Raw genomic sequence first — 13,240 nt, 5'->3', positions numbered from 1 at the left:
TGTTGTTTTATTGTTGAAAATCTTCAGTTAACTAAATATTTATTGAAGGCAGGTGAAATTTCTCCATAAAGCTGTATATTTCTGTACTGTGTGTGTCTATATAAAGAGATGTGACATTTGGGGACTATTCAATCTATATTGTTTTTTTTCTTTCTCTGTAAGTAAAATAACCCTGTGGGGAAAATATTTGTCGAAATAGCAAGTGAAAGTGTGTTTCCCTCAGGAACTGTGTCGCTTGAGAACCCACTTTTATTTTCTGCTCTGCTTTTGTATTGGGGGCTTGGGAAACTATGTTTTTGTTGTTTTGGAAAAGCCATGGAATTTTATCAGACATTTTCCTGAACCTCCCTACCTTCACCTTTTCCTGAAATATTTCTTTCAAAGTCCTGTTTTCCTCTGTTAGAGGACTGATCCATCATTTTAAAAATATAGGAGCTTGCTTGGCTTAGACCTTTTTGGTGATCCTTTGGCTTTATATAAAAAAGAGACGTTTGTCTGAGAAACAGCACTTGGGAGATCATATGACCATTAGTGTGAAACCTGGGGCAGCGATCTGTTAGCTTGAGCCATTACAAATTTTTTTTTCTTTTCATATCTGCAAACAAATGTGTGTCCCCGGACCCTGTTGGGCATTGTGACTGGGGGTGAGAGATACATTCTCCAGTTTTAGACTTGATTCTAACTCCTGTTGCCTAATTGTGGGGCTTTCTGTGGTTTTAGTAACTCCCATTGTGAAATAGAAACTGATTTCTAGTTAATCTTACCAACTGCTCAATTGTGACGTGCATGTGTTTCTTTTCAGTTTCACAGTTGTTTTCTGCTGTTTTCTGAATCTGTAAGCAGTACTTGGGAATTCAAATAACGGGAAATATTTTTCTTCCATAATGGTGTGTCACAGGTGTTTGAGTGCTACACGTACTCCCTACTCCATTTTTAATGTCAATTTAGTGGAGATAAAACATGGATAATAGCTGTGGGTGTAATGAATCTGAACCCTCTCCCCAGTGACTCCGTATCTCCATATGTTATGGTGCCCCTCTGATCTTTCTGAAATGTGCAGTGTCAGAGCACGGAGACTTGGTGTTTAATATAGGCATTTCTGAGATTTTTCTCTATGGTTTGGATATAAAATAGCTTGCAAAAACCACATTCTGCATCCATTTACAGAATGCAGTGAAAGGAGAAAGCTTTTAGTGTTATCATACTCTTTATATAGTCTAACTCTTTTAAAAATATACGTTTTTTTGCTATGTTAGAAAATTTTGAAAATGCCGAGAAGACAATAAAAATTACTTGTAACTACCACTCAGAGGAAAACTGACTAATTTTCCGGACTACTTTTTTATGCTTATTTATATGGATATGTAGTTATTCTTTTACAAGAATGTCTGTAAACCTTTTTGACACCTGCCTTTTAAAAAGCATAATAATAGATATGAGAACCTTTCTCACATCCCAAAACTATTCTTTTTTTTTTTTTTTTTTTGCGGTACGCGGCCTCTCACTGTTGTGGCCTCTCCCGTCGCGGAGCACAGGCTCCAGACACTCAGGCTCAGCGGTCGTGGCTCACGGGGCCCAGCCGCTCCGCGGCATGTGGGATCTTCCCGGACCGGGGCACGAACCCGTGTCCCCTGAATCGGCAGGCGGACTCTCAACCACTGCGCCACCAGGGAAGCCCCCAAAACTATTCTTTGAAAATATGATTTTAAGTAGCCGCAGTTTGGCATCCATTGTAATATGGCTCTGGAAATACTTATTAAAGACGTGCCAAAGAAAAACGTGCATTTTGGGGGTGAGGTCTTTCTTCCTAATTTTAAAAATAATTGGGTTAAAAAAGTAATTAAGAACATGTTAATTTTGTGCTTTACTCAAGATAAATTTATTTAATGTTTACTACATTTCTATAATAAAACATGTACTTTATATAATTCTTGGTATAGCAACAACTAATTATAAGTAATTAATGTTTAATTAGCCATTCACAGCTGATTAAACAAGTGATGTTTTCAAAAATGAACTTATCCTATTAAAAAAATCAAACTAGGGACTTCCCTGGCGGTCCAGTGCTTGAGACTCTGCGCTTCCACGGCAAGGGCCGCGGGTTCAATCCCTGGTCGGGAAACTAGAGATCCACATGCCTCATGATACAGCCAAAAAAAAAAAAAGACTTAAAAAAAAAATCAAACTAATTTTGAAATAGTTTTCTTTTATTTTCTTTTTTTGGCTGCATCAGGTCTTGTTGCTGCACGCGGGTTTTCTCTAGTTGAGGTGAGCGGGGACTACTCTTCGTTGTGGTGCGCAGGCTTCTTATTGCAGTGGCTTCTCTTGTTGCAGAGCACGGGCTCTAGGTGCGCGGGCTTCAGTAGTCGTGGCTCATGGGCTCTAGAGCGCAGGCTCAGTAGCAGTGGCGCATGGGCTTAGTTGCTCCGCAGCATGTGGGACCTTCCCGGACCAGGGCTCGAACCCGTGTCCCCTGTATTAGCAGGCGGATTCCTAACCACTGCACCACCAGGGAAGCCCCTGAAATAGTTCTTTCTTTTAAACTTGAAATAAGATGAAAATCTTTTGCACCTGAATTTTGGGTTCACCTACCGCGGTCAGTTGGTACCATCAGCTAGGCTGTAATTTGGAGGTGAACTTGACTTTCCTTGGGCCTCCAGGCTGTACAGGACAGGCCGTGCCGTCAGGGAAACAGAGGCAGACGGTCCCCATGATGGGTGCCAAGACCCCAGCAGAGACGGCTGCTACACCTCACAGCCTAGGGTCAACAGTAAATGTCGGTAGCCTTGCTCACCCTTTCCTGGAGAGAAAAGAAGCTCTCCTCCTCTGCTGGCATATTTTGAAACTGCTTTGCAGCCTCTGTTCAGCCTGGGGTAGCAGGTGTCAAGGCAGTTAACTTCTAATGGGCAGTGAAAGAGGAGGTAGTGGCAAAGCTGGGGCCGAGTTGGCAGCCCCTGTGGCTGTCTCATGCAATCCACATGCTGGCGTTCTCAGAGTCTTTCAAAGGAATCAGTCATTTAACCTTGTGTCATTCTGGCGTACTTGGCTCCTCACGGGGAGTAGTGATGAAACCAAATGGAGCCGTCAGTCAGTGAATCTTAGTGACGCTTTTCAGTTTGAAAACTAAGCCTGCAGTCACAGAACCTTCTCTGAAAATCACCCTAGAATTGACTACTGTGGCTTGTCCTCGACACAAGGGAGCTGATGTGGGCAGAAGAACGTGCTGGAGAATCATGTGTCCCCGAGTGTATATATCTGTGCAGCTACTTTGGAGTAGTATGACTTTGGGCATATTTCTTAATCTTTCTGAACGTCATCTGTAAAAAATGATGGGAATAAGAATTGCTTTCAAGATAAGTGAGAGCTTGTATTTTATAAGTGCATGGCACAGAGTAAGCTTTTGCTCAATATTAGTTCCCATGATGATGATAGATGCGTGCTGTGATGATGATAGATGTGTGCCGAGTCATCCGACCACCCTGTGGGTGCTTGATTGATCATTGATTATGCGGTAGCTCTGCAACAAAGTCGTTTCCCCTTCTGAATACAGCCTCCTCGTGCACTGAGCTAAACTCGAAAACGCAAAGCTTTATAAAGAGATGCCCCAAAATACACTGACTTAAGTTAAAAGGTTTGGGGGGGGGGCTTTTTCCTTTTTCTTAGAACAGTCCAGATGGTCCGTACTCCGGGAGAAGTAGGAAGCCTCAAATTCCTTCCATCTTGTTTCTCTGCTGTCCCGTGAGTGCTGCCCCCATCTTCACAGTCAAGGTGACTCACCATGACCTCTTTTCAGCCAAGAGAAGGGACAGGGTCTAGATGTTGTACAGATCATTTTCACTCAGAGTCACACGACCACAACTAGCTGTAAGGGAGGCTGGAAAATGTCATCTTGAGCAAGCCAGACACCCTGCGAAGGCTTCTGGTACTGTAGAACGGGAGCTGGCAAACAGTGGTCTGACCATCCAGTGAGCCAGCTACCTGTCATTGTAAATAAAATTGGATAGGCTTATGGTTACCAAAGGGGATAGTAGGGGGTAGGGAGGAAAATTAGGAGTTTGGGATCAACATATTCACAGTACTATATACGAAATAGGTGAACAACAAGGTCCTACTGTATAGTACAGGGAACAATATTCAATATCTTACTGAACGGAGAAGAATCTGAAAAAGAATATATAGATACACACACACGTATATATGTGTATATGTATATCTGAATCACTTTGCTGTACACCTGAAACTAACACGACATTGTAAATTAACTATAGCTCGGTAAAAATACACAAAATTTTAGAAACAAATTATATAGGAACACAGCCAGACCCATTCGTTTATGAATTCCCGCAGCAGCTATCACATTACCATGGAAGAGGTGACGGGTTGTAACGACCTTACTGCCTGCAAAGCCTAAAGTATTGACTACCTGGCGCTTTACAGAGGTTTGCTGACCTCTACTATAGAAAAGGGGGAAATGACTATTAAGGGAGCAGTTGATAGTCTCTGGTAAGCAGGTGAGTCACTGCCTTGGAAATTCAGAGTTAGGAGTTGGGTCTTATGAAGACTAATGAGCCCGGGAGAGGGAGTTTGTGTGTGGGTGGTCGTTGAAGAAGCATTGGGAAAGCACTGGGAAAGATGTGAGGAGCCAGGCCTGAAGGAGCCTGGTGGAGGTGAAGGGGGCAGCTACAGAAGGCTGCTTCCTGAAGTGAGCTTCCATCTTTAAAGTGGAGCCTCATGACTCAAGTACCGCTCCCCGCCACCCCATTCCCTGCAGCCCTCGCCTCTGTCTTGCACTGGATGCTTGCTGCGTTCCCACTGCCGCTACCGTGGGTCAGATCTTCTTTTCCCATTGCGTCCTCACTGGTCTCCCTGCATAGAACCTCAGCCTCCAAACCATCCAAGGTAACCTCCTTTCAGTGTGGCTTTTTTTTTTTTTTTTGATGTGGACCATTTTTAAAGTCTTCATTGAATTTGTTACAACATGGCTTCTGTTTTTTATGTTTGGCTTTTGGGCTGCAAGGCATGTGGGATTCCCAGCTCCCCGACCAGGGATCAAACCCGCACCCCCTCCATTGGAAGGCCAAGTCTCATCCGCTGGACCACCAGGGAATTCTGTCAGTGTGCCTCTTCGGTTACTCCCCTTTGAAGGACTTCCAGTGGGTCCCCTTATCTACTCAATACAGGCCCAGCTCCTTGGCTGGTCACTCCAGATCTTTCCACCCTTTGATTTCCTATCCTGTTTTCCTTATAGCCTTACACACACTCCAGTCCCCAGGAAACTGGGGACTGGAGTGTGTGTAAACATACTCCAGTTTCCTCACAGACACACCTCTTGCCCACTCTGCACTTGGCTGTCTCCACGGATCTGCTCTTATCACCACCTTAGCCTTGCTCTATCAAAAGGCTTTGGGGACCTAGGCCACGGTGGGTGCAGGGTAGGCACATTCATAGCCAGGCAGATGCGGGTGCTGACTTCCTTTTGGTGCCTCCCACATTTGGATTTCCCTTTCCAGCTGGGCCCTGTCTCCCAACCTAAGGGTAAGTGCTCCCTCCTCAAACACTTCTAGTGCTTTGTTGGCAACTTACGGCACTCGCTACTTTCTGTGCGGGCCGGGGGCCGGGGTGGGGGGGTGTTGGTTAGTCATCCCGTGTCTGTTTCTAGTCTCTCAGGGGCTGTAAGGCCTCTGAGGCTGAGTCCAGGTCCACCTGAGGCCTGCCCTCTTCACTTTTACCTAGTAGGTGCTGGTCAGTGGTAGAGTGATGCTGTCTACAAATGACTGCCTGTAACGAACGAAAAATGAAACTGACTTACCTGGAGGAATTTAGGTGCAAATGAAAATAGGGCTCTGATTAATTATGTGGAAAATGAGTGCCGCTTAAGATCTTCAAAACTCAGTGCAGTATTTTAGCGAGTTTTTAGAAGATGAACACTGCATTGTAAAAGTGTTTTCTTCAGACCCGAAGACATAGTAAAAGTGTTTTCTTCAGACTGGAAGCAGTATTGAATGCATTCTTTTTTTTTTTTTTTTTTTTTTGGCCGCACCAAGAAGCTTGCAGGATCTTAGTTCCTTTACCAGGGATCAAACCTGGGCCCTCGGCAGTGAAAGCACGGCGTCCTAACCACTGGACTGCCAGGGAATTCCATATGTGTGTGTGTGTGTGTGTATATATATATATATACATATACATATACATTTATATATATATATATATGTATATATATATATATATATATATATATATATATAAAATGCATTTGGAAGTTTCAAGCAGTTCCTTGGAAGCCAAGGCTGAGCCAGAAACCAGACAGCCCTTGTGTGATGCCTAAGGGGGAACATGTGGACACAGACCCCGAGTACAGGAGATGGGCCACCTGCAGAAAAGCCTCTTAATCCACTCCCAGGGTGGGATTGGAGCCCTTTCTAACCAGTGCTGCCAGAGACATACCTTATCATGTAGACGATCCATCTAAAATCACTCCCATCATAATCACAGAAGGTAGCATTTTCACAGCTTCATCTTTCCACAGTTGCTCATCAAATGTCAGAGGAACTTTTATGTTTATAGAAATGATGTACCCTATGGAGCCAACTGCTTTTGCTCCCTCTGTCTTTTTAACCAAGCCTAGAACGAGGGGACCCATCTAAATCATGAGATACTTGCTTACGCTGGGAAAGAATTCATGCTGTCCACTTATCCATCTCCTGTTAATTAAAACCTAGTGATGGGACTTCCCTGGTGGCTCAGTGGTTAAGAATCCGCCTGCCAATGCAGGGGATATGGGTTCTATCCCTGGCCCAGGAAGATCCCACATGCCATGGGGCAACTAAGCCCATGCGCCGCAACTACTGAGCCCACGTGCTGCAACAGCTGAAGCCCGTGCACCTAGAGCCCGTGCTGCACAACAAGAGAAGCCACCGCAATGAGAAGCCCCTGTGCACTGTGATGAAGAGTAGCCCCCGCTCACCGCAACTAGAGAAAGCCCACGTGCAGCAACGAAGACCCAGTGCAACCATAAATAAATAAATAAATTTAATTAGAAAAACAAAAACTTAGTGAAGTTGGCAATGATGGCAGGAAGCAGATGGATAAACATGAATTTTAAATGTATATTCAGACTTTCTGAAAGGGTCGGAAGGAACGATACTACCTAGACAAAATGTTACAGCTCCACCTGGGAGTTCAAGAGCTGATGCTTGAAGCACACCTAGAAATAGTGCTTACAGCCCCTTTTGTCAGAAAGGAGGGAAGGGGGGCTTCCCTGGTGGCACAGTCGTTGAGAGTCCGCCTGCCGATGCAGGGGACACGGGTTCGTGCCCCGGTCTGGGAAGATCCCACGTGCCGTGGAGCAGCTGGGCCCGTGAGCCATGGCCGCTGAGCCTGCGCGTCCAGAGCCTGTGCTCCACAACGGGAGAGACCACAACAGTGAGAGGCCCGCGTACAGGAAAAAAAAAAAAAAAAAAAAAAAGAAAGGAGGGAAGGGAAGGGCCTTCTTTTCTTACAGTCTGTGCAATTATTAAAGAATTAAACAATTTATTCTGGAATTTTTACTCAAGCTTAAGTTACAGTAAAAAACCACCTTCTGTCTCTTAACTCATGCTGTACTTACTCTTCTGTGTCCAGCGCCTGGCACAGTAATCAACAGACATTAAGTGTTAATACATATGTGCTGAACGAGTAAATAAATGGCTCTTAATAAAGGAAGGAATAAATAAAGCACTTACTTATAAGAGCTTTCTGGAAGATTACATGGACTCTTCAGCAAAATGATTTTTTTTCCAGAGGTGAAAAGTAAAGACAAAAGAAGCTGATCTTTCTAATCCCCCTCTTGCCTTCACCTTACCAGTCTCCTCCAGTACACATGTCCCTGGCACCTCTCCTGGTTTTAGTTTAAAAAGTTCATGAGGAGTGAAGGTGTGTGGCCTCACATTACTGAAAGGAAAACCCCAGTGTTGGGTAAGGGGTTCATGGCCCCTTTCATAATAAGCATGATATTAAACACAGCCAAGATGAGCTCATTTTGAATTAAGCTTGTGTTACAGCACTGATTTGAGGTACAGATCTAGGCTTTGTGTGTCACATAATAGAATTTTGGAAAGGACGTAGAAGGTTTCAACGAGAAGCCTCTTTCAACTTGCTGCTGTCTGATTCCTTTGAAGCTTGGGGGGTTTTTTTTTACAAATTTTGATCTTCAACGAACAGTAGGTTAGCGATGTTTATAAGCAACCAAATATAATTTATACCTCTTCATTTTGAGCTCGTAATATTTCTCCTCCGGGTATGTAAGAGATAACACAGCAGAAAAATCTCAGCCGGAGGGAGATGATTTGCAAAGCGATCCATAGGGGATACTGCAGTGTAGTGGATGGGCGTTTGAATTTTGCATCGTACAGACCTGCAGTTTTGATCATTGCAACGTCCTTTTGTCCTTGGAAAAAGTCACTCAATCCTCCAAGTCTATGTTTCTTCATCTGGAAACTGGGAACTGTAACAGTACTTTGCTCAGAGGTTCATTAATGAGATAATTCATGGAAGGCTCTCAGAACAGTGCTACGTACAGTGCTTGCATCGACTGTGATAAAACCAATGCTGTTGGAACAAAGGGATCCCAAAATACAGTGAATTAAAGAAGATACAACTTTAGTTAGTGCATCCAGGCTTGCAAGGCAAGGCAGTCATACTCCTTGCAGAAATCCAGGGACTCAGGTTTTCTACTTTGTTACTTCATCCTCCCGACATCTCAGAGTCCATCTGCATGGTCAGAGTGAGGTCATGGGCACTTCTGTGTCCAGGCTTGAGGGGAGGGGGAAGAGTGTGGAGGTGTCATGCTCAGTGTCTTCAGGCCCAGACCCAGAAAAGGTACACACCCCTGCACTCACCTGACCACATCTGGCTGCCAGAGAGGCTGGAAGTAGAATTTCTAGATTCTGGGTACTGGACAGCATGTACCCAGTTACAAGGCATTCACGGTGGAAAGATGGAAAAACAGACTTGGGGGAGCAGGATTTAATCAATGCAACCATTATTTTTTTAATTAAAAAATAACATCTCAAGTGAGGGTTTCAATATCCCGGCTCTGGGGGAAGAGGAATGAAAGAGCTGTTGCAGCACAGAATTTGTGTCTCCCCTAAGAGGTTAGTTGTTTTCTGAGGGAGGGGGTCCTTTAAGTGTTAAATGGCAAACCCAGGTAAACCTTGAGGCAGAGTAGAAAGGGTGGGTAGAAAGCTGTAGAAGGGGTGGGAATGTGATAAATGGAGTGAAGGCTGATGAGCTGTGCTCTTCTTGAAAGGCCTGCTCTGTAAGTAAAACTTAACCCCTCATGTGACCCGGCAAGGACAAAGGACAGTGGCTTCTAGAGAAACTTTTTCTAGGCGTGAGGAAGTTATTTCAAAGCACAGAAAAGAAAGGCAGAGAAGTGGAGACTTGCACAGAGAAGTCTTATTCATCTTTTTCTCTTTCAAAGATATACTTTGTGCTATGCAAAGGAAAAAATTACATAAATATTCACTGAGTTATCTCTGACTTGTCACTGTTGCCAAAGAAAAGACAAATACACGAGTTTCTGCATTTAAAGGCAAGTCCTTCAGGTAAAAAGATGAACTATTAAATAAGCAACTTTTCTCAACAGAAGAAATGCACAGATTCTTAAGGACAGCCAAGTTGGGGGTAAAGATCTAGTATTAGAGCAGAATATTTTCAAATGCTAATAAAAATGATCTCCAAATTATTTTATTCTTGTGCATTTAGCAGTTGCTAAGAAACAATTAGAAGGAATGAAATGATGTCCTGAGTCGCTCCATAATATTTTTTAAAATCTCCTACAATTTTAGACTTGGCAAGTAACTTACACTAGACTCTTTTGTATGCAAGTAATGCTCATACATGAGCAGGCATTGGTTTTTGTTTTTGTAAGTAACCCTTTGCCTAACCACTGAAAATAGCTGCAGCTATTTTAAACAGATGGTCCAAAGTTCATAGGAAAGAAAGGAGAAGTGAGACTGTTTCTCAATTTTTATTTTTCCCCCAGCAAAATGACGAAAATAAATAACAGCATATACTCTGAACCAGATTTCATGGAAGTGTTTACCTCTAAGGAAGTTAAGTTTCCTAAGAGGTGGGATTTTGTAGATTGACCTGTATGACTTGACTTGTACAGTCAAAATACAGTGCTTAAATTCCTAGTTTCTGATTGCTTTTATCAAAATGATTGCTATGCTGTTGAAATGGAGTTTTTGTTTTTTAAAGGAAAATTAAGTTGTGGTGAAATATATGGAGCCTACGAAAACTTATTTCAAAAATTCTGAAATCTTAGAGGGTGGTAAGTGGTGATGACGTGTTGATAATTTATGTTCCTGTTGCCGGAGACTCAGCAAGAATTCCAATGGATGAAGTTCAGATTCTTACGATTTCCAAATTCTTCAGGGTTCTTGGGCTAGGAGTTAATTAGCTACTCTTTAGTTTCTGACATATTTTGATAATTCAATAATGAATTAGTATGAAGGACTTGGAAAAAGAAGGCATTTCTTTAATATTGCAGATGCTGTTGTTAGATGTCAGGGAGCAGATTACAATAGTAGTTTTGTCCAACAGATAAAGGAAGGGATATCCAGAGTTTTCTACTTGTGAAATATATACTAGGTTGCTGAGGCGTACTTAGATTTTTGTTTTTTATGAATTCCCATTAGTGATAACTGTACCTGGTTCATGTCTATAAGCTCTGTGTCCTTTTGTGTGTTCACAAACCCCCTACAATTCTTTGATTCTGATGCTTGCATTTTCTTTTTAATTAATTAATCTTTAAAATAAACTTATTTATTTATTTATCTATTTTTGACTGTGTTGGGTCTTTGTTGCTGCACGCGGGCTTTCTCTAGTTGAGGCGAACGGGGGCTACTCATCGTTGCGGTGCACGGGCTTCTCATTGCGGTGGCCTCTCGTTGCAGAGCACGGGCTCTAGGCACACAGGCTTCAGTAGTTGTGGTGCATGGGCTTAGTTGCTCTGTGGCATGTGGAATCTTCTGGGACCAGGGGTCAAACCCATGTCCCCTGCGTTGGCAGGCGGATTCTTAACCACTACTCCACCAAGTAAGTCCCTTCTTTTTTTAAAATTGAGGTATAGTTGCTGCACAATATTAAATAAGTTACGGGTGTACAATACAGTGATTCACAGGTTTTAAAGGTTATGCTCCATTTATAATTACTATAAAATATTGACTGTATTCCTTGTTTTGTACAGTATATCTTTGTAGCTTATTTTATACCCATAGTTTGTACTTCTTAATCCCCTACCCCCGTATTGCCACTTCTCCTTCCTCTCCCCACTGGTAACCAATAGTTTGTTCTCTATTGAGAAGTGAGTTTGCTTCTTTTTTGGTATATTCACTAGTTCATTGTATTTCTTAGAGTCCATGTATAAGTTATATCATACAGTATTTGTCTTTCTCTGTCTGACTTATTTCACTTAGCATGATACCCTACAAGTCCATCCGTGGTGCTGCAAATGGCAAAATTCCATTCCTTTTTAAGGCTGAGTAGTATTCCATTGTATATATGTATATATATACCACATCTTCTTTATCCATTCACCTGCTGACGGACGCTTAGGTTGCTTCCAGGATGTTTGCATATTCTTTACCTTTACTGTTGCAGTGGCAACCTATGATTGGTAGCTCTTGGGCATTCATTGGCTATGGGTTATAAACTACCCATCTGGAATCTTTCACCTTTGCTTCTGTCTGAAATTGTCTAAATAAAAAGTAGTAGAGTGGTGCATATGAATTAATAAAATCATAGCCCAGGGGCCAGCAAACTACAGCCTTGTAGGTCTGATTATATCTAAGAAGGCTCGTTACATTTTTAAAAGATTGTAAAAAGAATAAAAGAAGAATATGAGACAGAGACCATGTGTAGCCCGCAGTGCCTGAAATATTTGCTCTCTGAGCCATTACAAAAAAGTTTGCTGGGCTTCCCTGGTGGCGCAGTGGTTGAGAGTCCGCCTGCCGATGCAGGGGATGCAGGTTCGTGCCCAGGTCCGGGAAGATCCCACATGCTGTGGAGCGGCTGGGCCCGTGAGCCATGGCCGCTGAGCCTGCGAGTCCGGAGCCTGTACTCCGCAACGGGAGAGGCCACAACAGTGAGAGGCCTGCGTACCACCAAAAAAAAAAAGTTTGCTGCCCCCTGTCATAGACAGATAGTATAATGTTAAGTGGTTAAGGTACAGACTCTGGGGCCGGGGGACATTGGTTCAAATCCTGGCTTTACCACTTGCAGCAAGTTACTTAATTTCTCTGTGACTCGTATTCTCCTCTGTAAATGGGAATGAGTACAGTGCCTACCTCATAGGCTTGTGGTGAGAACTGTGTTCATGTATAAAGTGCTTAGAACAGTGCCTGGTACTTAGTACTCAGTAAATGTCAGTGATTATTATTACTGTTGTGGGGAACAGCCTTTAGAGATCATCTAAACTAGCCCATGCTTTCAATTGGTGAATGAGCAAATTATCAAACGCCACATTCTGTTTAAGGCCATTTTCTTTCTAATAGTGCCTACTTTACTGAAGAAAGACATTGAGACAGACCCATACTCAGATGTTAAAAAAAAAAATGCTCAAAAGCATAAAAGGAAATAATAAAGATACCTGCTTTTTAGGTTCAGAAAAGAATATTAAACGTGACACTTTAAAACAAAGCAGGTGGACATTCTTTGATGTTACTTATGACAAGCATAAGAAGAAATAAAGTGGAAATGAGAGTGATTGGAGAAAGGATAATTGTTAGAGAGGGAAAGGAGAGGAAACAAGAACACGAAAGGCTGTCAGCAGAAGAAGAGAAAGGTTAGATCAAAAGGGAGGCTGGCGGTTTCTGCAGCATGTCCAGCGTTAACATCCCTTCTTCCCTTGGGAGCCCACCTTAATCATTCTGTGTGTCCAATTTAACTGCTCCCATTTGAAGGAAAGCCTGTCGCCTTTTGTTTATTTTTTTCTCTGCAGAAATAAATTTTCAGCATCAAGTCAAGGAGTGTTTACTGAACACACATTATATGTAGGGTGTGTTCCCTCAGAAAACCTGTCACATATATGTGTGTGTGTGTATACACAAAATCATCATATTTTGTATATTTATTTGTGAAGCCAAGTAATTTTATTACCTTTAGCCACTTGTCTTCATCATCATCATTCTCATCATGAAAACATCTGTCAGATTCCTGAATACCTTTCTTCATTTTCTCTAGTACCCCTTGATTT

General features: G+C 42.7%; 1 protein-coding gene across 3 annotated transcripts in view; it reads left to right on the top strand.

The window, feature by feature from the left end:
• Positions 1-13,240, top strand: part of GAB1 (GRB2 associated binding protein 1) — a 127,326-nt gene that overhangs the window by 49,349 nt on the left and 64,737 nt on the right. The gene's annotated exons all lie outside the window — the stretch shown is intronic.

Source organism: Leucopleurus acutus, assembly GCF_964270905.1.
Source record: "Leucopleurus acutus genome assembly, chromosome: 4".
Classification (NCBI taxonomy): domain Eukaryota; kingdom Metazoa; phylum Chordata; class Mammalia; order Artiodactyla; family Delphinidae; genus Leucopleurus; species Leucopleurus acutus.
This window is presented reverse-complemented; position numbering and strand designations above follow the sequence as displayed.